Here is a 26011-nt window from a genome sequence, read left to right on the forward strand (position 1 = left end):
CACCAGCAGCTCAGGGACGGTCAGGTGCAGAGGTCAAAGTGGTGCCCAAAACACATAGGCTTCTATGGAGATAGGGGTGCCCCGGTTCCAGTCTGCCAGCAGGTAAGTACCTGCGACTTCGGAGGGCAGACCAGGGGGGTTTTGTAGGGCACTGGGGGGGACACAAGTCAGCACAGAAACTACACCCTCAGTGGCACAGGGGCGGCCGGGTGCAGAGTGCAAACAGGCGTCAGGTTTGCAATTGGTTTCAATGGGAGACCCAGGGGTTTCTTCAGCGAAGCAGGCAGGCAAGGGGGGGGGGGGCCTCAGGGTAGCCACCACATGGGCAAGGGAGAGGGCCACCTGGGTCGCTTCTGCACTGGAGGTCAGATCCTTCAGGTCCTGGGGGCTGCGGATGCAGTGTCTTTACCAGGCATCGGGTTCTTTGAAGCTGGCAGTCACAGTTAGGGGGAGCCTCTGGATTCCCTCTGCAGGCATTGCTGTGGGGGCTCATGGGGGTCAACTCTGGCTACTCACAGGCTCCCAGTCGCCGGGGTGTCCTCCCTGTAGTGTTGTTTCTCCGCAGGTCGAGCCGGGAGGCGTCGGGTGCAGAGTGGAAAGTCTCACGCTTCCGGCGGAAAACGTGGAGTCCTTTAAAAGTTGTTTCTTTGTTGCAAGTTTCAGTCTTTGTGGAACAGGGCCACTGTCCTCTGGAGTTCTTGGTCCTTTTTAGATGCAGGGTAGTCCTCTGAGGCTTCAGAGGTTGCTGGACCCTGGGGGACGCGTTGCTGTTGCAGTTTTTCTTGAAGTGGGGAGACAGGCCGGTAGGGCTGGGGCCAAAGCAGTTGGTGTCTCTGTCTTCTCTGCAGGGCTTCAGGTCAGCAGTCTTTTTTCGTCTTCAGGTTGCAGGAATCTATCTTTGCTTGGTTCTGGGGGACCTTAAATACTCAATTTAGGGGTGTGTTTAGGTCTGGGGGGTTAGTAGCCAATCGCTACTAGCCCTGAGGGTGGCTACACCCTCTTTGTGCCTCCTCCCTGAGTGGAGGGGGGCACATCCCTAATCCTATTGGGGGAATTCTCCATCTGCAAGATGGAGGATTTCTAAAAGTCAGAGTCACCTCAGCTCAGGACACCTTAGGGGTTGTCCTGACTGGCCAGTGACTCCTCCTTGTTTTTCTCATTATCTCCTCCGGCCTTGCTGCCAAAAGTGGGGCCGTGGCCGGAGGGGGCGGGCATCTCCACTAGCTGGGATGCCCTGTGGCGCTGTAACAAAGGGGGTGAGCCTTTGAGGCTCACCGCCAGGTGTTACAGTTCATGCAGGGGGAGGTGAGAAACACCTCCACACAGTACAGGCTTTGTTACTAGCCACAGAGTGACAAAGGCACTCTCCCCATGTGGCCAGCAACATGTCTGGTGTGTGTCAGGCTGGCAAAACTAGTCAGCCCACACTGGAAGTCAGCAATGTTTTCAGGGGGCATCTCTAAGATGCCCTATGGGTGTATTTCACAATAAAATGTACACTGGCATCAGTGTGCATTTATTATGCTGAGAAGCTTGATACCAAACTTCCCAGTTTTGCAGTGTAGCCATTATGGTGCTGTGGAGTTCGTGTTTGACAGACTCCCAGACCATATACTCTTATGGCTACCCTGCACTTACAATGTCTAAGGTTTTGCTTAGACACTGTAGATGCATAGTGCTCATGCACCTATGCCCTCACCTGTGGTATAGTGCACCCTGCCTTAGGGCTGTAAGGCCTGCTAGAGGGGTGACTTATCTATGCCATAGGCAGTGTGAGGTTGGCATGGCACTCCGAGGGGAGTGCCATGTCGACTTAGTCATTTTCTCCCCACCAGTACACACAAGCTGGCAAGCAGTGTGCATGTGCTGAGTGAAGGGTCCCCAGGGTGGCATAAGACATGCTGCAGCCCTTAGAGACCTTCCCTGGCATCAGGGCCCTTGGTACCAGGGGTACCAGTTACAAGGGACTTACCTGGATGCCGGGGTGTGCCAATTGTGGAGACAAAGGTACAGGTTAGGGAATGAACACTGGTGCTGGGGCCTGGTTAGCAGGCCTCAGCACCCTTTCAAATCATAACTTGGCATCAGCAAAGGCAAAAGGTTAGGGGGTAACCATGCCGAGGAGGCATTTCCTTACAACATCCCGCTGTCCCACCTTACAGGTCAGGCAGCCGCCATTTCAGGGGCCCACATGGCTTAATTTCTAACTGCGTCACACATACCTAGGCCTTGCCTCAACACTCATACAGGCCAAATTTCGGGTTATGATTCGTGTTCTGTGTAAGCTGTGGGTACGTACCTCTGAGTTGGTTGACTCTGTGCTCGCTGTTGTCCTTCATAGGCACCGTCCGCTGGGACATGTGAGGAGATGGCGGCATCCTCCGGTGTACAGACCGCTGGTGGACCTGTCGACAATGGAGGAAAGACATGTGATCATCACCTACAGGCTTCATCGTGCCACAATCCTGGAAGTGTGTGCCTAGCTGGGGCCAGACCTGATGTCAGCTATCCGCCATCCCACAGGAATCCCCCCTCAAGTGCAGGTGTGGTCAGTACTCCATTTCCTTGCAAGAGGGTAATTTCAAACAACAGTGGCCATAGCATCAGGGATGTCCCAGCCTATATTTTTCCAGCGTGTTGTCCAGAATGTAGTCTGCCCTGCTGAAACACATGCAGAGCTACATCGTTTTCCCTCAGGTGGACGATTTACCTACAGTGAAAGGTGACTTCTATGCCCTGGGACATATCCCCAACATCATAGGTGCCATTGATGGGACACATGTGGCTTTGGTACCCCCCCCGCAGGAGTGAACAGTTGTACAGAAACCGGAAGAGTTATCATTCCATGAATGTGCAGATGGTGTGTTTGGCAGACCAGTACATCTCCCATGTTAATGCCAAATTCCCCGGCTCAGTGCATGACGTTTACATCCTGCGGAATAGCAGCATCCCTTCTGTGATGGGTCAACTCCAGAGGCACTGTGTGTGGCTATTAGGTGAGCACCTGGAAGCAAGTCAGTGGGAATGGTTGTCTGGGTCTAGGGATATCCCTACAGGTTAGTGTGTGTCTAACAGTTGTCCCTCGCCATTTGCAGGTGACTCTGGTTACCCCAACCTGTCATGGCTACTGACCCCAGTGAGGAATCCCAGGACAAGGGCAGAGGAACGCTCCAATGAGGCCCATGGGCGAACTCGGCGGATTATAGAGCGGACCTTCGGCCTCCTGAAGGCCAGGTTCAGGTGCCTCCATATGACAGGTGGATCCCTATTCTAAAGAAGGTGTGCCAGATCATCGTGGCCTGCTGTATGCTTCACAACTTAGCTTTGCGGCGACAGGTGCCTTTTCTGCAGGAGGATGGTCCAGATGGTGGTGGTGTTGCAATTGTGGAGCCTGTGGACATTGAAGATGAGGAAGCAGAAGAAGAGGACATGGACAACAAGAACTCGGTGATCCTGCAATATTTCCAGTGAGACACAGGTAAGAATACAAACATGCTTACTACATGTACTTTAACACTACTACCTCTCAACTGTCTGTCGTTTTCACCCAGGGTATGGTCACTGAGTTGTCACTTTCCCTTACAGTTTCACAGATGTGGGTCCCACTGTGTGACATCTGCTTTGTTTCCTCATGGACTAGAGCTGTGTGACATAGGTATGTTGACATTACATTTGAAAGAGCATTTTGACACTGTAATTGCTAATACACTATTTCAAAATCACAGACTGACTCCAGATTGGTTTGTGCTTCAAGGGTGTTTATTTAAGTGCTCAATATTGGAGGGGGTTGTAAAATGGTGAGAGGTGATGGTGGAAGAATGTCCATGGCAGAGTCCAGTCTATTAGTCTCACAGGTGCATTGCCCAAATGGGCATAGGAAGTGGAGCTGGGGCAGTTTGAGGATGGACAGGGTGACAAAGTGGGACAGATGGATGACATTCAGGGTGGTCTCATTTCTTGGCAGGGGTCTTGGCATCATTCTCTGTCTTTGTCCTGGATCTCAGGGACCGTTTGCGGGGTGGTTCACCCTCTGCCGGTGTGGTGGTCCTGTGGCGGTGCCTCCTGTCCACTAGCGCCGGCGGAGGTGGTGGGCAGTTCATCGTCCAGGCGAGTGTCAGGGACCCCTTGTTGTGCCACAGTGTCCCTCCTGGTGTTGAGGACTTCCTTCAGCACCCCTACGATGGTGCCCTGGGTGGAATTGATGGATCTGAGTTCCTCCCTGAAGCCCAAATACTGTTCCTCCTGCAGGCGCTGGGTCTCCTGAAATTTGTCCAGTACCGTTGCCATTGTCTCCTGGGAATGGTGGTAGGCTCCCATGATGTTGGAGAGGGCCTCGTGGAGAGTGGGTTCCCTTGGCCTGTCCTCCCCCTGTCGAACAGCAGCCTTCCCAGTTCCCCTTTGTTCCTGGGCCTCCGTCCCCTGGACTGTGTGCCCACTGCCACTGCCCCCAGGTCCCTGTTGTTGTTGCGGTGGTGGGTTAGCCTGGGTTCCCTGTAGTGGTGGACACACTGCTAATTGACGTGTCCTGGGGACAGAGGTATGGGCCCGCTGGGCGGGTGCTGTGCTGGTGTTTCCAGAGGGGGGAAGCTCTGTGGAGGCCTGTGACTGTGTCAGGGGAACCGACTGTCCAGAGGTCCCCGATGGGCCGGGCTGGTTATCTAGATCCAGTTGGACAGAGCTGCTGTCATCACTGTGGGCCTCTTCTGTTGGTGGTGTGGACATGGGTCCTGTCCTGTGACGTTGGGTAGGGGTCCTGCAGGGGTATAATAGGATGTTTATTACATCTGTGTGTGGCATGGTGTGCAATGGGTGGGTGACCGTGTACCCCAGATCTTGCATTCTTGTGTAGGACCTTGTTTGATAATTGTTTAGGGGTGTGTGTGGGTATGTGCAGTGGCCATGCATTGGTGATGGGTGTCCATGCTTTGGTGTTGCATGCAGGGCTTGGTGTTGGGATGGGTAGGTTGTGATAGTGGGACATTTGTGAGGAGTTGGAGTGATTGGGGTGGGGGTGAGGGTGGGGGTATGTGGTAGCATGCAGGTAGGGTGGGGGATGTAATAGTTAAGATTTGACTTACCAGAGTCCATTCCTCCATCTTATCCTGCGAGGCCCTCAGGATGCAGAATCGCCAAGACCTGCTCCTCCCATGTTGTTTGTTGGGGGGAGGAGGTGGGGGTCCGCCGCCAGACCGCTGAACCGCAAGGTGGTGTCTTGAGACCACAGAACGCTCCTTCCCCCGTAGGTCGTTCCACCTCTTCCTGATGTCATACCTATTTCTTGGGTGCTGTCCCACTGCGTTGACCCTGTCCACTATTCTGCGCCATAGCTCCATCTTCCTAGCTATGGAGGTGTGCTGCACCTGTGATCTGAATAGCTGTGGCTCTACCCGGACGATTTCCTCCACCATGACCCTGAGCTCCTCCTCAGAGAACCTGTGGTGTCTTTGCCGTGCCATGGGGTGGTGTGTGTCATGTGTGGGGTGGTGTGTGTAGTGATAAGTGGGGTGATATGTAGTGGTGTGTTGTGTGAATTGCGTGGAAGTTATGTGGGTGATGGTATTGTGTGCCTGTGGATGCTTGGTAGTTGTTTGTATTGTCTCTCTCTGGCCTTCTCTCTGTAATTTTGTTGTAGGGGTTTGTGGGTGATGTGGCTGTGTGTTTTATATTGTATTGAGTGTGTGGGAGTGGTGTGTGTATGTGTATCAGGTGTGTGTATTTCGAATTGTCCAATGTTGCTGTGTTTTGTAAATGTGTGTGTATTTTGAGCGCAGCGGTGTGTACCGCCAATGGAATACCGCGGTTGAAAGACCGCTGCGTGGATTCGTGTGTCGTGATATTGTGGGTGTATTTCTGTTGGCGTGACGTGGAGGTTTTGTTTTCGCCAGTTTATCAATGACCTTTGGTGTGGCGGACTTGTGTGGGTGTCTGAATTTTGGCAGATTCCGAGCAGTGGGTCATAATGACCGTGGCGGAATTCCGCTGCCGCGGCGGTGTGTTGGCGGTCTTCTGCACGTCGGTAAGTGGCTTTTGCCACCAATGTTGTAATGAGGGCCTATGTACCATGTGGCAATACTGAAAATGTTAAAATGTACATGAAATCTGTGGGGAAGACATAATCAACAACAAAATGGAAATCACCCTTGTTAGCAATGCTAACAAGTACAATGAATCTGAGAGAAATAACTCAATGGTAAACTCAAGCTAGTCGTCTGGGATAGACCACCATGAAACCGAAAGCACCCTCGTCTGAGGATCTGGGACTCACCCGTGACCCAATCTGACAGAGTAACTGTCCAGACACACAAATGAAGGACCCTTGACAACCAGGTACCATCTCATGTTGAAACACGTCAAAGGGTAAGAGTGGAGGTCAGTGTGCTTGAGAGGTACAGACAAACTCAAAGAAACAGAAGAGAAATAACAAGGAAACAAGGAATTATAGTCAACAAAATCAAAGAAGCGGGGGATCTAGTCACACTTCTATTTACATGTACACACACATATCTATCAATTCTAAAACTACATACTAGGGCAAGTAATCTTTGATCACTTCCCTCCGCCTTCAGTGAGGAAATAAACTTTCACTATTTGGAGCTACAAATTGTGACTTCCAAACTTAGGTTCTGGGATTGCAAAAATGACTTAGGTGTTCTGTTCTTACTCAGGGTAAAGTTTGATGACACCGTCACAGCCGCCCCTTTGCCGCAACGACAGAACATACACTGGGAAACCCAGTCGCAAGTCCTACTCTGCCTTTAAAAAATGTCAACTGTTTAGTCGAGTTCCCTGTATCTTCCGAATTACCACTGGGATGCCTTAATATTGTGTCATACAATCCATACACAATCTTGCATACAAATACCAAAATTATCCATATTACAATGGCAAATGTTGACTTACAATATAAAAGGAATGGAGTTTGCACTGCCCTCACCTTAATGCTGCCAACTCACAAAATCCTATCTGCCACCAGAAGTGGGGAGAACTTTAATAAAATCAGCATCGGATTACCTTTCAAGATGCGCAATCCACTCAAAGGCGGTAGGCGGTATTCCGGATGGTGGCACTCAGTGAGGCCCAAATGGAACCACTGACTGAAAAACTCACCAATATTTTGAAGGGAAATTTGAGAAAGAAAAATCAACTCAGTATTTGGCAAAGTAATATAGGTTTAAATAAAAACAGTTGGGGAAATCAATTGTCTCCGTGGAGGCTGAACCCTGATGACTGCTGAACTACTTAGAAGCAGCTGTATTTATGCCAAAAACTATAGCAGCAACACCAGCGGAAAGGTTCCAGTTCCATCTGTGACACAAGCAATTTCCACACAGTATATACGAATAACAAAAGTAGATATATCAATTCTCCGAAACATGATAATTCTCAGAAACAAAAGTGCATTATTTCCCTTCCTTGTGGTCCGGTTACCATACAATGAAGAGCATGTATGTGAGCATAGCAGCGCATGGTCATGGTGTGTTGAAACTTGATTGGCCCTAGCTATGTGACCTTTAGCATGGGCCCGGATGTGTAGTTTGAAGTGAGTATGCCTCCAGCCAGCTGTACACCAAGTATGTTCGCTTTTCGTGGGCGCAGGTTCAGAAATTCAGTAAGTTTCAAAACTAAGATAATCAAAAATCCCCCATGTTGGTTATTGTTCTCGGAATTCAAGAGAAGCAAAAATATGTTTATGTGACCGCACAGTGCATGGTTATATCTTGCTAAATGCTAATTGGGCCAAGCTATGTGACCTTGTGGTTTCTGTAGCAGCATGCACATGTTGGTCAGTATGTGCTAAGGCAGGATGAGACACCTGGTGTCTCATCTTTTGTATGTGTTTTTGAGCAGGTGTGTGAGAAACCACGGTGCTTTAGAGGGTAAGCAGGTCCTTATGTGACTTGTGCATCTCAGCTCATTCTCCTAACAGATGAAGGCTGTGGTGACCTATTTGTGACCTATTTGGTACAAGGGCTCATCTGCACTAACCACAGATGTTTTGTCAAATTTCTTGAATCTGAAGTAAAATGTGATCTCCCGATTTCTGCTGAACCCACTGCTTTTCAGGATGTATTTGTTTCCATGTTGAGCCTGTCACTGATTACATAGGTTTAAAACTACCTGTAACCTGAAATATCCACATGGGAGTTTGGGGGTCTTAGATCTGTGAGGGTCTCTATATGATGAACCCCATTCTTCCCTCTATTAAACTGGTTCACAAATGATAGCGCATAACAAAGTTCAGTTTTTGGGTCTCAGCTACACAGCGCATGCGCTGTCTCAAAGATACATGTTTTTACAATCTATAGCAATGGTTCCCAACCTTTTGATTTCTGTGGACCCCCACTTTAACATTAATGGAACCCAGGGACCCCCACTGAATCATCATGGGAATCCGGGGCCCCCGTCTGAGTCATTACTGGAAGCTGAGGACCTAATTTGACAATATTGGTTAATATTTTTTAATTTTCTAGGCTCTCGTGGACCCCCTGAGAAGGCTTTGCGGACCCCCAGGGGTCCCCGAACCACAGGTTGGGAACCACTGATCTATAGGCTTCAGCCCACCCATAGGCTCGCTATTTGCTTGCCCTATTTCCGCTCTCATATCCTTTGTCACAGTTTCTCCTTGCCACTTCTTGGGTTTAGCCCTTCCCCAGAGCATTGACCAATTACTTGTATCCATCCACTACTCCTGTTTTAGGAGCTACTTTTTCCTTTGTGTTTGAGCACTCCACACGAGTGCTTGTGTTTTCACTTGTTCTGTCCTCCGCCCCGTGTGAGCTGTTCTGAAATAAGAAGTGATGGTATTTCATTCTCAGTGTTCATGTGTACTTTCACCATACGATCTCTTTTTGTTCATTTACTGTCACAATGCTGAAAATATGTAAGCAGTAATGCGTCTTTCAGGATTGGACATTATTATTCTTTGTGTTTGACCCGGTTGTACAGAAAAAAAAATCGTTTTTTTCTTTGTGGAAGTTCAATAAAAATTGTTTCAAACTTTAAATGGATTTACTGCTGCTTTTTTATTTGCCCGGGAATTTTGACACTTTCTCAATCACTTTGCAATAATGCTCTTTTTGAATATCTGTACTTCTCATGCCTCCTTTTTCTCTGGAGGATGGAAGCATACTCGTAAGGCAGTGGCTGCCACATACCAACAAGAATAATTTGTTCTCAAGATACTGGGGACTTAAGGGCCCTTATCTAAATGGTTTTCAGCATATCCACTTATCATATTGAGTTGTTATCGAAAATAAAGGAATGCTTATAGAAACACAGGTTTGTTGCGCAAAATGAAATATTTTTGATAAACACAAGTTGGTACCAAATGACGTACTTTTGTAGAAGAACGGAAATTGCATGAATGATACTACACCGCAGTGTTAAAGGAACCAGTAGGTGACACCAAATCCTCGCCTTCAGCCAGAACCATGCCTCTCGATTATACTGGGTGAATGCTTGGCAGCCAGAGTGCTCTGTTTCTAGAGGGGGACGGACATAGCACCAAGGATGTTGCAAGCAACGTATTCATATGGCCAGTTCCAAAGTAAAAGGAACGGGAAGCTGGATGGGCAATTAAACTTGCGACACTTCACGCAACACAGTTCAACTCTAGATATTTCTACTACACGTAATTCCACAACAACCTACATAATTACACTTAAAGCCACATACAGGGCCGGCTTTAGCGCTGGCGGTGCCCTGTGCGACAGTCTTTCTGGCGCCCCCGCCTCATGACCACCAGGATTCCCTCACTACCACTGGGCACATGTGCCCATCATCTCTCCATAGCCCCCCTTTCACAAACATTCATTTGTTTTAATTAACCCACGCAGCTATCCACATAAAATAAATGTTCTGTTCTTTGCAGAAGGCATGTTCACCTTATACGCTACTTTATGGCGAGTCAAAGTTGCCCCTAGACAAAACTCCCATCTCTCTCCCTAGTAGAAGCATTAATCATAAGAGGTATCTTGACATTGTAATTACTTCCTGAAGGCTGGACACACTAGGAACTTTTCAGCAGGTGCTTTTAAATCGCAACTTTCCAAGTTATTGCTAAACACTGTGCCCCTCCCCGCCTGAAGTCAGTGCCCCCCAATTCAGGTCAGCATCCGGCACAGCCGCACCGCCTTAAGGCCGGCCCTGGCCACATAACTACACTCCACATATCTCCACTCAGCTCCAAAGCACATAATTACAAAGCACACAATTCAACTCTGCACCAGACAACATAATTCCACTCCACATAATTTCACAGCACACCATGCCACATAATTCCACACAATGCCACACTACATAATTCAACACCACACAATTCGATACCATGCAATATAATTGCACTCCACATACCACTCAACACCACATAATTCAACTCCACATAATTCCACTTCACTCCATACCACATAATTCTACCCACATAATTTCATTCCATTTCAATTGCAATCAACATAATACAATTCAACATCATCTGAAAAAATTCAACTCCACTACATGCCATTACACACCAAACAATGCTTCTCCACATAAATCCACACCATCCAACATAATTCCACTCCACATAAATCCACTCTGTACAATGACACATAATTCCACTCCACAGCGTGCCACATAATTCCACACAATGCCACCCAATTCTGTCAGGACCGGACGCGGAGGTTATGCCTTGATTTCTCCCTTTATTACATTCCATCAGCTTCAACTTTAACAAAACTACCTTTCCCATGAGCCTTAGGGAACGAACTAGAAGTGTAACATCCAATCAACAAGGTACAGTCCATTATAATACGTGTCACTCCTCACATAACATCCTCTTTCTTTCCTGCTTCCAAGCAGCTAATTACGTTTTTTCTCCTCTCTCCATAGTGCAAATTTTGTGTGCTTTTGTCTTTTAGCGCTCCTGCTGCTAGGGGCGCACGATCACACGGGCACGCTCTGTTAGTTTCGGAAACTGACGAAAGTCGCCCCTCGGCGAAGCGTTTCAGCCCCAAGCCACCTGGAAGCCTGCTGATAGTGGGTCTGTACTGTAACGGCACCAAGTGTTGTTTTTATTTAGGCAGCTTGACACCTGCCGAGTGTATCGGTATTTTTCAAGCGCTCTTCGTGCTTCAGCGCTGCCTCAGGTGCTAACCTTGTTTAACCTTTTGAGCTAATAGGGTGAGTGGGCCGCAGGGCTGAGACCCGCATTGCGCTTCACGCTGATCAAAGCTGCTACTTAACCTACCTCCAGATCTACCTTCGGCACACAAAAATATTTGTTTCTGCAACCCTGACCTGTCTCAACCCTGAAATCTCTATAGACACCCAGGTCAAAGTCCAATAAATACTATTATTTGCCGCAATGGCGGATGAGTATACTGAAGAGGAGGAGTCCCTCAAGGTACTCCCCATTGATGACAATTTTTTCCAGGCGGTCGACGCCTCTATCCACCAAGCAGGAGCGGCAGCAATAGAACCCTTAAAACGCCGTCTCATTGAGCTTGCCTATGCCTGCCCTCCACCGCCAAGCGGTATAACAGAATTTATTCCCACACCAGGCTTGAATTCCTGAAAAAAAGCCTTTATCAAACCTGCGCCCTCAGGGGAAGACAGTACCCAAGGTCCCCTAGAAGTACACAGTGGCCGCGGCAGCTTTAGGAGGTAGGGGGCGGACGGGACATACACACACACTCATTCTTTCACACACAGACACGCACGCACGCACATCCTTAACAACACTCATACCATTCAAACATGCACGCACGCACCAAACATTCATTTTAAAAGATCGCACACACTCATTCTTTCACACACACGCACGCACATCCATTAACAACACTCATAACACTCAAACATGCACGCACGCACCAAACATTCAATTTAAAACATCACACACACAGACACACATTCAGCCTCCACGGTCCCAGGAGGGTTGGGGCTGCTGCCTTCCCTCATTGGCTGACCTGGGAAGGCAGCAGTCCCAGCCTCATCACAGAGTGGGATGGGGTCAGTGAGACTGCTGACCCCACCCCACTCTGTGACGAAGTGTCACCTATTGACACTCGCCCTGGACATTTCAGAGCTTAAACCTGAAGCGTTCAGGGAGAGTGTCTATTGGTGGCGCTTTCCTTGTCACCCAGGGGAGGGCCTCGAGGCACCTTTGCTGAGCCGAGGAGGTCACGCCCATAGGGAGCTGTGACCTCCTCAGCCCAGCAAAGTCCAGCTCAGGCAGCCAGGAGTCTGCGCAAATCACACATGTCTGCTCCTGGCTGCCTGAGCTGAACATGGAGAGTGTCTGTCAGGCTGACCTTTATTCAGCCTTACAGACACTCTTCATGAGGGGCAAAAGGTGGGGGGCGTGGCCCCTCCGCCCTAAAGGACGGACCGCCACTGGAAGTACACCTGTTGTTGGATCAAGACGATGGTGATTTGCCAGATGAAACGGGCCCACCTCTCAGATACCAGAGGATCCAAAATCACAGGAGTACACCTCTGAGAAGTTAGAGCCGGAGGACCTGATCCATCAGCATTCTGCCGAATGGACCTCCATCGATAAGGTGGCTCAGTACGTACCTAGCCGCCTCAGGAAACTTCTGGACAAAGAAGTTAGGGTGTGCTTGAAAGCAGAATGCCCCAACCCCTCCCTTCCCGGGAAAGTTGCCCTCACTCCTGAACTTTACTCCCGCATGGCCACCTTCCTGCAGAAATATAAGAGCCCAAGAAAGGGATTGATAGGTCCTGGTGTTCGTGCCAGGATATACTCCTGGATGTGAGAGGCCAACTGATGAAGACCCTGGACCTAGCAGAGGAGGCAAAGGCGACGGGAATCCCCATTTCCCAAGAGACAGTCTCAGGCTGGGCTCAACGGGCAGTTATATTCTTGGGTAATGCCAAGTGTGCCATCTCAGCAGAGTGACAAGCTCTTGCCTCCTTAAAGTTGGAGATCTGGTGTAAGGAAATGCCTCCTTGGCATGGTTACCCCCTGACTTTTTGCCTTTGCTGATGCCAAGTTATGATTTGAAAGTGTGCTGAGGCCTGCTAACCAGGTCCCAGCACCAGTGTTCTTTCCCTAACCTGTACCTTTGTTTCCACAATTGGCACACCCTGGCATCCAGGTAAGTCCCTTGTAACTGGTACCCCTGGTACCAAGGGCCCTGATGCCAGGGAAGGTCTCTAAGGGCTGCAGCATGTCTTATGCCACCCTGGAGACTCCTCACTCAGCACAGACACACTGCTTGCCAGCTTGTGTGTGCCGGTGGGAATAAAATGACTAAGTCGACATGGCACTCCCCTCAGGGTGCCATGCCAACCTCACACTGCCTATAGGTATAGATAAGTTACCCCTCTAGCAGGCCTTACAGCCCTAAGGCAGGGTGCACTATACCATAGGTGAGGGCATGGGTGCATGAGCACTCTGCCCCTACAGTGTCTAAGCAAAACCTTAGACATTGTAAGTGCAGGGTAGCCATAAGAGTATATGGTCTGGGAGTCTGTCATACACGAACTCCACAGCACCATAATGGCTACACTGAAAACTGGGAAGTTTGGTATCAAACTTCTCAGCACAATAAATGCACACTGATGCCAGTGTACATTTTATTGTGAAATACACCCCAGAGGGCATCTTAGAGATGCCCCCTGAAACCATACCCGACTACCAGTGTGGGCTGACTAGTTTTAGCAGCCTGCCACACACCAGACATGTTGCTGGCCACATGGGGAGAGTGCCTTTGTCACTCTGTGGCTAGTAACAAAGCCTGTACTGGGTGGAGGTGCCTCTCACCTCCCCCTGCAGGCACTGTAACACCTGGCGGTGAGCCTCAAAGGCTCACCCCCTTTGTTACAGCACCCCAGGGCACTCCAGCTAGTGGAGTTGCCTGCCCCCTCCGGCCACGGCCCCACTTTTGGCGGCAAGGCCGGAGGAGATAATGAGAAAAAAAAAGGAGGCACTGGCCAGTCAGGACAGCCCCTATGGTGTCCTGAGCTGAGGTGATTCTGACTTTTAGAAATCCTCCATCTTGCAGATGGAGGATTCCCCCAATAGGATTAGGGATGTGCCCCCTCCCCTCAGGGAGGAGGCACAAAGAGGGTGTAGCCACCCTCAGGGCTAGTAGCCATTGGCTACTAACCCCCCAGACCTAAACACACCCCTAACTCGAGTATTTTGGGTCTCCCAGAACCTAGGTAACTAGATTCCTGCAACCTAAGATGAAGAAGGACTGCTGAGCTGAAAATCCTGCAGAGAAGACGGAGACACCAACTGCTTTGGCCCCAGCTCTACCGGCCTGTCTCCCCACTTCAAGCAAAACTGCAACAGCGATGCGTTCCACAGGGTCCAGCGACCTCTGAAGCCTCAGAGGACTACCCTGCATCTAAAAGGACCAAGAACTCCCGAGGACAGCGGCTCTGCTCCAAAGAAGAAACATCTTTGCAACAAAGAAGCAACTTTGAAAGAACATACATTTCCCGCCGGAAGCGTGAGACTTTGCACTCTTCACCCGACGCCCCCGGCTCGACTTGTGGAGAACCAACACTACAGGGAGGACTCCCCGGCGACTGCGAGCCCGTGAGTAGCCAGAGTTGACCTCCCTGAGCCCCCACAGCGACGCCTGCAGAGGGAATCCAGAGTCTCCCCCTGACTGCGACTGCCTGCTTCTAAGAACCCGATGCCTGGTAAAGACACTGCATCCGCAGCCCCCAGGACCTGAAGGATCCGACCTCCAGTGCAGAAGCGACCCCCAGGTGGCCCTCTCCCTTGCCCAGGTGGAGGCTACCCCGAGGAGCCCCCCCCTTGCCTGCCTGCTTCGCTGGAGAGACCCCTGGGTCTCCCCTTGAACTCCATTGCAAACCCGACGCCTGTTTGCACTCTGCACCCGGCCGCCCCCCTGCCGCTGAGAGTGTACTTTTTGTGCTGACTTGTCCCCCCCCCGGTGCCCTACAAAACCCTCCTGGTCTGCCCTCCGAAGACGCAGGTACTTACCTGCTGGCAGACTGGAACCGGGGCACCCCTTCTCCATTGAAGCCTATGTGTTTTGGGCACCACTTTGACCTCTGCACCTGACCGGCCCTGAGCAGCTGGTGTGGTAACTTTGGGGTTGCTCTGAACCCCCAACGGTGGGCTACCTTGGACCCAACTTTGAACCCTATAGGTGGTTTACTTACCTGCAAAACTAACAAACACTTACCTCCCCCAGGAACTGTTGAAAATTGCACTGTGTCCATTTTTTAAATAGCTTATTGCCATTTGTGTGAAAACTGTATATGCTATTTTGCTAATTCAAAGTTCCTAAAGTTCCTAAGTGAAATACCTTTCATTTAAAGTATTGTTTGTAAATCTTGAGCCTGTGGTTCCTAAAATAAACTAAGAAAATATATTTTTTTATACAAAAACCTATTGGCCTGGAATTGTCTTTGAGTGTGTGTTCTTCATTTATTGCCTGTGTGTGTACAACAAATGCTTAACACTACCCTCTGATAAGCCTACTGCTCGACCACACTACCACAAAATAGAGCATTAGAATTATCTCTTTTTGCCACTATCTTACCTCTAAGGGGAACCCTTGGACTCTGTGCATGCTATTTCTTACTTTGAAATAGTACATACAGAGCCAACTTCCTACATCTGTCGTCCACAAAGACGGGCCGGCGATGCAGGGAGGCCTTTTTGGGGAGCCCTCCATAAAGGAGCTGGGCAGGTTTCTAGCTATGTTCACTTCGCTGGACAAGGTGCAAACATCTATTAAAAAGATCTTCCACCCAAGCATTTTCATCGGGGCCGGCCGTGGCAGGGGGTGCTCGACCGCCCGCTTCTACGTCCAAAGCCCTCCCAAGGCTTCAAAAGACCACAAGACCAGCCCCACCAGGGTGAATTTTTCAACACTCGAAGCCCCTACAGTGGAAGTAATTCCAGATGCTCTTCCAGGGTTCAGTTCCAAACCCAAGCATGTAAGCGTTTGTGATTCTTCCCAACTAAAAGTGGGCAGCAGGCTTGTGCTGTTCAAACACAATTGGGAGGGGATAACGTCGGATGCCTGGGTTTTACAAACCATCCAAGGTTTTCACATAGACTTCTATGGCATCCCAGTACATCTTGTTCTCCCATGCTCAGTGAATTTTGAAGAAGATTGGGTCGCCTTAATAGATCAGGCGGTCAAGGGTCTTCTGAAAAAGGATGCCATATCGTAGGAGGGTGGCCTGTTGTGTGGTGGGTACCTCTGGTACTTACACCTTATACCAGGTATCCCTTATTAGTGTAGTGTAGTCAGCGTCTAGAAGCCAGGCTCTATAGAAGTAGCTGTGGATGAACATACAAGGCTTAGCTACGAGACATGCAGGAGGGTTCTAGCTTCTTTGTTGCAGCTTGTAGGGTCCTGAAGAATCCAGCTGCAGTTTTGTTCGGTCAGAAGTCGAGGTGGAGGGTGCAGAGGGTTTCTGTTGGAGTTTTTTAATCCGAGTCTGAGGAACCACCCAAGAGAGAGACCCTAAATAGCCCTGAAAGGGGGTTTGGCCACTGAGCTGGGGACCACCCATCAGGAGGGGGCTCTGACATCACCTGCTGGCACTGGCCACTCAGATGTTCACAAAGTTCCCTGCTTACCTTGAATCCAAAATGGCAAAACCCAGACCCTCTGGAGGAGCTCTGAGCACCACCCCTGGAGTGGTGAAGGACAGGTGAGTGGTCACTTCCCTTTCTTTTGTCCAATTTCATGCCAGAGCAGGGATTGGGGGGTCCCTGAACTAGTGTAGACTGGTTTATGCAAGGAGGGCACCAAATGTGCCCTTCAAAGCACTGCCTGTGGCTTGGGGAGGCTACCCCCCCAAGCCTCTAAAACCTATTTCCAAAGGAAGAGGGTGTAACACCCCTCTCCCAAAGGAAATCCTTTGTTCTGCCTTCCTGGGCTTGAGCTTCTCAAGCAACAGGATGGCAGAAACCTGTCTGGGAGGTGGCAGCAGCTTGGGATGTCTGGAAAGCCTCAGAAGGCTGTTATTGCAATATTGGGGGTCATTTAAGGAGCCCCAGAGTGCATGGAATCATACAACCAATGCTTGCAAAAGCATTGAGGTATGATTCCAACATGTTTGATACCAAACATGCCTATGTTCGGAGTTACCATTATGTAGCTGGACATAGGTATTGACCTATGTCCAGTACACACGTAAAATAGCGTCCCCGCACTCACGAAGTCCAGGAAAATGGGCCTGGAGTTTGTGGGGGCACCTCTGCTAGTGCAGGGGTGCCCTCACACACAGGTACTTTGCCCCCTGCCCTCTGGGCTAAAAGGCCTTCCATAGGGGTGACTTATAAGTGACCTGGTGCAGTGTAAAATTGCAGTGAAATGGTGCTTGCACCTTTTCACGCAGGCTGCAATAGTAGTCCTGTAGAACCCTTTGCTTGGGCTCCCAATGGATGGCAAAATATATGCTGCAGCCCATAGGGATCCCCTGGAACCCCAATACCTAGGGTACCAAGGTACCACATACTAGGGACTTATAATGGGGCACCAGTGTGCCAATTGTGGGATGAAATACAGTGATAACTTTTTCTATCTCCACTGGGCTTATAAGCACCCCATTGGTGTCCGCTTACTTTTCAGACTACACTCTTGTACTGTTGCTGCTGGTTACTACAGGTAAACGTACTTGTGTTTTTATTGAGTCCTATTTTTGACTTGCAAATCCCAATGCTCATATCATTTCCCCCCTCTCTTTTGCAATATGGTGCTGCTTACCTCTTGGATATGCCTAATCGTAGTTTAGATGAGACACTAATATTTGTCCATACTAGTCGATGTGTTACCATGGTTCTTTGCGTCTTGGACTGTGTGTGCCAGATACTATAGTTAGGCAGGCTTGTAGTTCCTAACAGAACGCTTAGTTGATGTGTTTACATGGTTTTTTGCCTCTCTGACTGTTTCTACTAGATATTATAGAAAAGCAGGCTTGTAGCTCATTGCTTATCATTCGTTGAGTTCTAACTTTGTAATCGACACCACTCCAATGCTCCATACTAGTCGGTGTATTACCATGGTTCTTTGTCTCTCTGACTGTTTCTGCCAGATACCATAGATAAGCGGGTTTGTAGTTCCTATTAGAACGCTTTAGTTGGTGTCTTTACATGGTTCTTTGCCACTCGGACTGTTTCTGCTTGATATTATAGAAAAGCAGACTTGTAGTTCATCGCTTACCTTTCGTTGAGTTCTAACTTTGTAATAGATACCATTCCAATGCTCACACCATTTCCCCCATCCTTTGCGGTATGGTTGACATACTTCTCTGTTATTTCTAACTGTAATTTGGGTCAGTTTGTAATGAGTCTATTCCCATAAGAATGCTTAGTCAATTTGCTGCAATGGTTCTTTGCCCAACATTAACAGATGAGCACTTTTACCGAGCAGTGGTTGTGGGTGTTTCTTAGGAGACCATGGATTTATGTTTCCTATACAGATGAGCTGGATGTTGCCTAGTACTGAAGAAACCATGGTTTTATGTTCCCTATATAGATGAACCAGGACCATTCATTTTCCTGCCTTGCTGCGCTGGGGTTCTGCTTACTCTTTGCTGTCCTTACTGGTGTTAGGTTACACACCATTAGTCATGTTTATTATAACGCTGAGCCATTGGCTAAACATGGTGCAATGTTTCTTATTCAGACGAACATTCCTACCGAGTAGTCATTATGGTTGGTGCACAGTTGGTTTACACCAGGCTCTTCTTTTTGCACATGGCAATCACCGATATTTTGCCTAAGCACTTCACCTTTCTGTTTTCCCGCTAGGCTCTAGACTTACCATGGTCTGTTACATCAGCAACTATGTTTTAACCCGAAGCATGAACAAGTGACTAATCTCTTATCCATCTTCTGTTACACTTTGTAATTTAGAGGTAAGTTTTAGAAAGTTTGTTGTTCATTTTACATACCTCCTATTTATGTGCTTTCTTTCGCTACTGATTACTACCACATGCTTTGTTTTAGACACACGCTGTTGTGGTTTTCTGAATTGGACTTTGGTCTCCTAACTATGAATGGCATTTTATTACGGTTTTCTCAACTTTTTGCTTTTTGGCTTGCAAAACTGTGTGGAATCTTCTTCAAGAATTACCACCACCTTCTAAAGGGTTTTTCTGGTAGACTAACTCCACTTATTTTGGCTTTGGCAGACCAAGCCCGTTTGAGATTGGGTCGAATTGCACAGCCATGCGGTGGGCACAAATAACTCTTGCTCTTTGGTTTTGCACACTTATCACTGGTATCACTTTCTGTCATTAATTGTCTTGCGTGCTCTACAACCACCTGGCTCCCTTTGTTTGGGGCAGGGGGTGCTTCACCACCTGCCCCCTTGTTTGGATGGACACATACCTACGTATAAGTTTCCACACTTGGGATCTCCATGCCATCATCCTCAACATCTGCATATTAGGTTTGGCAAACACATTTCTGTGTATCTTACAGCCTTGAAAAAGTCACCTGTTGTGACTAAACAAGTGTTTGCTGTGATTCTTGAACAATACTCATCTTGCTACATTGATATCCATATCTACAAATAAATGGAACCTACTACAAGCAAACTCATCTGGATGACTTGTTGAATATGAACTATTTTGGAGTGCTGCGGTATCTTTAAGAATATATGTATGATGTTTCCCGGGAACACTATATTGTGCTTTTGAGTAGTGGAGCATAATCCACCGCTTAGCACTGTGCTTTACCCTACTTTGGACTACCTTCAATATGAACTATCATTGATTGTACTCCCATAACGCTTAGGAAGTGCACCCATGTTACCACCACTACCCATTCCTTTCTCTGTATATCGTTTGTGGGGAGGTGAACTCTTATTGTTTGCATACTGTGTTATCACTGGGATCTAGTGCTACTATTTTTTACTGATTAACATGGCGCTGTTTGAGGATGATAGGGACAAGTTAGCAGCAGAACTTTTCTCTATGAAAACGAAAGTGGTTTGGGAGACAACCTTTTACCGGAAGGACTTAAGGAGAAATTGGTGAGATTGGAATGACTTAGGAAACAAGAACTTTCTAAATGGTGGGATATCACCACACTTAAAAGATACCTAGAACTAAAACAGATTCCCCGTGGATTACGGGTTATCATCTTCCCATCGTTTGATGACCTTGACAGTGACCTCCTACGGGGATAGGAGGAATTGATTCTCTCATCATTGATTGGCATGATCAACATTTTGATCAAACATGCTGAGAGAAGAAGGGAAACATTACTATCAGACATTTCTAAAGTAGAACAAGAAATTAGGAACCTAAACTTACCAGAGGCTACTGAGAAGAATTACAAAATTCTGAAAGACATTCTTGCTGCACATCAGTTACATATCAAAGAAAAGAAACTCAAGAAACTTAGAAGGGACGAGAGTGATTATCGTAACGGCAGGGTATTTACTTTTGCTCGCAAATATGATGACATAAAAGATCTGGGACATTCATAGACAGATTCCAGGGGAGGGATTTCCAACACTGCCTCAGTGAGTGTAACTGATATTTACAGTATTTCTAGTGGGGCAGCAAAGCATTGGACAGTACTTCAGGGATACATGACTTAACCTCAGAGTGCAGACCTGCATCTTTTTTAGAGGAGCTAGCACAATTCAGATGGGGACAAAGACTGAACTACAACAAATCAGGGGGAAACACCAAAAGACAAGACGAAGTAGGAAAGGGAGGCACAGCAAACTCAGGGGAAAGGATTGCGACAAGATCAATGACCCGCAATCAGAGGAACTAATGACAGTTTTTCTAATACCTTGTGTAATGTACCAAACAAATTGAATGATGATGTGCAAATTATCAACGTGTCCGACCAGCAACTCATGGGTGAACAAATTAAGGTTCCATGCTTGGGACCAGGTTTCTGTCCTACTTCATCTCCCAATTTTGCCCAAATACATATTGATTTATTCAAATTTATTAGACAATTGAAACTCAAAAACCACTTCGAAGAGCAACCCACACATATTATTCCCCCTACACCCCTTGTACCTGCCAGTAATAGAACCATCAGAGACATCTAGGACATCCACTTATTGATGTCCCTTGAACAGGCGGATCTACCATCCATGGGAGAGCTATTAGCACGTCTCAACACCAGTCCTAACCTAGGCTTAGATAGTGGCCTTAGACCAAAATCTACTTTCACGACTGCACTTCCAATGGATAACTTAATTTATGTCTTTTATAAGGCAGTTAAACATGACCTCTACAAATTGGAGGATAGACACATCCTCAAAAGTAAAAACATAGCAACTAACTTGAATAATAGTGAGTTCAGAGCCCTAAAAGAACTAAGCGATGACACTGACATAGTCATTTGTGAGGCTGACAAGGGAGGTAATGTGGTTGGTATGAATCGCAATGGCTACATCAATGAGATCAATAGAGCACTCGCTGACTGCCAAACATTTGTGAAGTTTAACGGAAACCCTCTCAGTTCTATCACTAATATCATCAATGAGAAATCAACACATTGGTGTGATCTGTGCATTATTATGGTTCTGTAATACAAATATATGTTTAACATGACACCACGTGCACCATGCATTCACGCCTTACCTAAAGTACACAAACCAGGCCCATTTCCACCAGGGCGGCCCAATATTTCGGGCTTAGGCTCTCTGTTGGAAAATGCCTCTGATAGCATGGTAACCCCCTAACTTTTTGCCTTTTGTTGGTGCTAGTAATGATTGAAAGTGTGCTGGGACCCTGCTAACCAGGCCCCAGCACCAGTGTTCTTTCCCTAAACTGTACCTTTGTCTCCACAATTGGCACAGCCCTGGCACAAACATAAGTCCCTTGTAAATGGTACCCCTTGTACCATGGGCCCTGTGGCCAAGAAATGGTCTCTAAGGGCTGCAGCATGTATTATGCAACTCTGGGGACCCCTCACTCAGCACATGCACACTGCCTCACAGCTTGCGTGTGCTGGTAGGGAGAAAATGACGAAGTCGATATGGTACTTCCCTCAGAGTGCCATACCCACAACCCACTGCCTGTGGCATAGGTAAGTCACCCCTCTAGCAGGCCTTAAAGCCCGAAGGCAGGGTGCACTATACCACAGGTGAGGGCATAGTTGCATGAGCACTATGCCCCTACAGTGTCTAAGCCAAATCTTAGACATTGTAAGTGCAGGGTAGCCATAAAGAGTATATGGTCTCGGAGTTTGTCAAAGACAAACTCCACAGTTCCATAATGGCTACACTGAATACTGGGAAGTTTGGTATCAAACCTCTCAGCACAATAAGTCCACACTGATGCCAGTGTGAGACTTATTGAAAAATGCCCACAGAAGGCATCTTAGAGATGCCCACTGTATACCAGTCCAACTACTAGTGTTAGGCTGACCAGTTTCTGCCAGCCTGCCACATCCAGATGGGTTTCCAGCCACATGGGTGAGTGCTTCTGTCACTCTGTGGTCAGGAACAAAGCCTGCACTGGTTGGAGGTGCTTCACACCTCCCCTTGCAGGAACTGTAACACCTGGCGGTGGGCCTTAAAGGCTCAAGCCTGGTATTACAGCACCCCAGGGCACTCCAGCTAGTGGAGATGCCTGCTCCTCCGGACTTAGCCCAAACTTTTGGCGGCAACTCCAGAGGAGATAATGAGAAAAAGAAGGAGGAGTCACCCACCAGTCAGGACAGCCCCTAAGGTGTCCTGAGCTGAGGTGACCCCTGCCTTAGGAAATCATCCATCTTGGTTTGGAGGATTCCCTCCAATAGGATTAGGGATGTGCCCCCCTCCCCACAGGGAGGAGGCACAAAGAGGGTGTAGCCACCCTCGAGGACAGTAGCCATTGGCTACTGCCCCCCAGACTTAAACACACCCCTATATTTAGGATTTAGGGGCAACCCTGAACCCAGGAAATCAGATTCCTGCAACCTGAAGAAAGAAGAAGGACTGCTGACCTGAAAGCCCAGCAGAGACAACGGAGACAACAACTGACTTGGCCCCAGCCTTACCGGCCTGTCTCCAGACTCAGAGAACCTGCACAGCGACGCATCCAGCGGGACCAGCGACCTCTGAGGACTCAGATGACTGACCTGCACCTAAATAGACCAAGAAACTCCTGAGGACAGTGGCTCAGTCCAAAACTGCAACAAACAAACCATCTCCAAAGAAGACTCCAGCCTCACTCCGGAAGCGTGACACTTCACACTCTGTACCCGACGCTTCGGCTCGTGTCCAGAGAAACCAACACCGCAGATTGGATCCCCAGGCGACTCCAATGACATGGGCAGCCTGAGTCGACCTCCCTGCACCCCAACAGCAACGCCTGCAGAGAGGATCCAGAGGCTCCCCCTGATGCGACTACCCAGTAACAAAGGAACCTGACGCCTGGCAGAAGCACTGCACCCACAGCCCCCAGGACCAAGCGGAACCAACCACCGGTGCAGGAGTGACCAGTAAGCGGCCCTCATCCTAGCACAGTCGGTGGCTGGCCCGAGAAGCCCCCCTGTGCCCTGCCTGCATCGCCAGAGTGACCCCCGGGTCCCTCCATTGACTTCAATACAAAACCCGATGCCTTGTTCACACACTGCACCCGGCCACCCCTGTGCCGCTGATGGTGTATTTTGTGTGCCTGTTTGGGACACCCCCAGTTCTCTACAAAACCACCCTGGTCTGCTCCCCGAGGATGCAGGTACTTACCTGCTAGCAGACTGGAACCGGAGCACCCCTGTTCTCCATAGGCGCCTATGTTATTTGGGCCCTACCTTGACCTCTGCACCTGACCGGTCCTGTGTTGCTGGTGCTGACTGTTTGGGGTTGACTTGAACCCCCAACAGTGGGCTGCCTATGCCCAGGAGACTGAACTTGTAAGTACTTTACTTAACCAAGAAACTAACCAATACTTACCTCCCCAGGAACTGTTGATTTTTGCAGTGTCCACTTTTAAAATAGCTTACTGCCATTTTTGCTAAAACTGTGCACATTACTGTTTTAATTCAAAGTTCCATACTTACCTGTGTGAAGTACCTTACAATTTATGTACTTACCTACATTCTAAATCTTGTGGTTCTAAAATGAATTAAGAAAATAATATTTTTCTATATAAAACTTATTTGCCTGGAGTTAAGTCTTTGAGTGTGTGTTCTCATTTATTGCCTTTGTGTGTACAACAAATGCTTTACACTACCCTCTGATAAGCCTACTGCTCCACCACACGACCACAAAATAGAGCATTAGAATGATCTAATTTTGCCACTATCAACCTCTAAGGGGAACCCTTGGACTCTGTGCATACTATTTTTCACTTTGAGATAGTATATACCGAGCCAACTTCCTACATTGGTGGATCAGTGGTGGGGTTTAAGACTTTGCATTTGCTGGACTACTTATCCAATACCTGATCACATGACTAAAATGCCAAAAAGTTTCATTAAAAATAGATTTTTGCAATTTGACTATTTTTCTAAATTTTTTAAAGTCCTGCTGGGGCCTTGTGTAAGTCCCTGATAGCATTTCTTTTGAAGTTTAACATTTTGTAAAAGTTAGGATTTAAGTTCTAGAAGTAGTTTTTAGATTCTTAAAAAGTAATCCCAACTTTTATAGTCAAAATCAGTCAAACAGATGAGAACGTGATGGAACTCAACCTCACCCTTTACCTGCATCTAGGGATGTCAGAGTTAAGGTCTCTCTGTAAGACAAAAAAGATAAAAACTGGGTCCAACCCTACCAAGGCAAAGCACCAGGAGCTCTTGGCAGAGTTCACAAGGGACCACCCCTCTGATTTGGAGGATACTCCTTCAGATGGGGATATTAGTGAACAGGAGGAAGAACTCTTCCCTCCTGTCCTAAATAGGGAGGACAGGGCTCCTAGAACCTTTTCTCCAAAAATCATAGTCAGAGAGCCTTGTTCTTCCACAGGGGAGTCTAGTACCTCTGTAAGCAAAGAGGACAGCCTCAATGAGGAGGACATCCTGTTAGCCAGGATGGCCAAGAGATTGGCTTTGGAGAAGTAGCTCCTAGAAATAGAAAGGGAAAGAAAAGAAAAGAAATGGGTTTAACTCCCATAGTTGGTGGCAGCAACGTAAATAGGGTCAGAGAGAATACTGACATTCTAAAAATCTCCAAAGGGATTGTAACCAAATATGAAGAAGGTGATGACATCACCAAGTGGTTCACAGCTTTTGAGAGGGCTTGTGCAACCAGAAAAGTAAGTAGATCTCACTAGGGAACTCTCCTTTGGGAAACGTTCACTGGAAAGTGTTGGGATAGACTCCTCACACTCTCTGGTAAAGATGCAGAATCTAATGACCTCATGAAGGCTACCTTGATTGAGGGCTTTGGATTCTCAACTGAGGAGTACAGGATTAGGTTCAGGGGGCTCACAAATCCTCGAGCCAGACCTAGGTTGATTTTGTTGACTTCTCAGTCAAAACACTAGATGGTTGGATGACTGGCAGTGGTGTAAGTGATTATGATGGGCTGTATAATTTATTTATGAAAGGACATCTGTTAAGTAATTCCTTCACTGACAAACTGTGTCAACATCTGGTAGACCTAGGTCCTACTTCTCCCCAAGAATTGGGAAAGAAGGCAGACTACTGGGTCAAGACTATGGTGACTAAGACTTTCACAGGGGGTGACCAAAATAAAGGGGTCACAAAGCCTCCCCAGGGGAACGGTGGTGATACATCCAAGGACAAAAACAAAGAGTCTTCTACAGGGCCCCAAAAACCTGCTCAGGAGTGTGGGCCCTGAGCCTCTTCGCAGTCCACAAATGGGTAGAAGGGTCAAAATGTTGATCCCAAGAAGGCCTGGCATCACAACTGTAGACCGCATGGACACCAAACTGGAGACAAGGCCTGTCTTAAGAAGAGTCCCACAACAACTACTCCAGTTAGTACTGGAATAGCCAGTCTCCAGGTGGGATCAACAGTGTGCCCAGAGCAAATCAGGGTCCACACTGAAGCTACTTTAGTCTCAGAGAGTAGGGTGGATTTAGCCACACTTGCTGCCTGGCCGCATAACATGCAAAAATACAGGCAGCAGCTCTTGATAAATGG

The sequence above is a fragment of the Pleurodeles waltl genome, chromosome 11 (assembly GCF_031143425.1).
Source record: "Pleurodeles waltl isolate 20211129_DDA chromosome 11, aPleWal1.hap1.20221129, whole genome shotgun sequence".
Taxonomy (NCBI): domain Eukaryota; kingdom Metazoa; phylum Chordata; class Amphibia; order Caudata; family Salamandridae; genus Pleurodeles; species Pleurodeles waltl.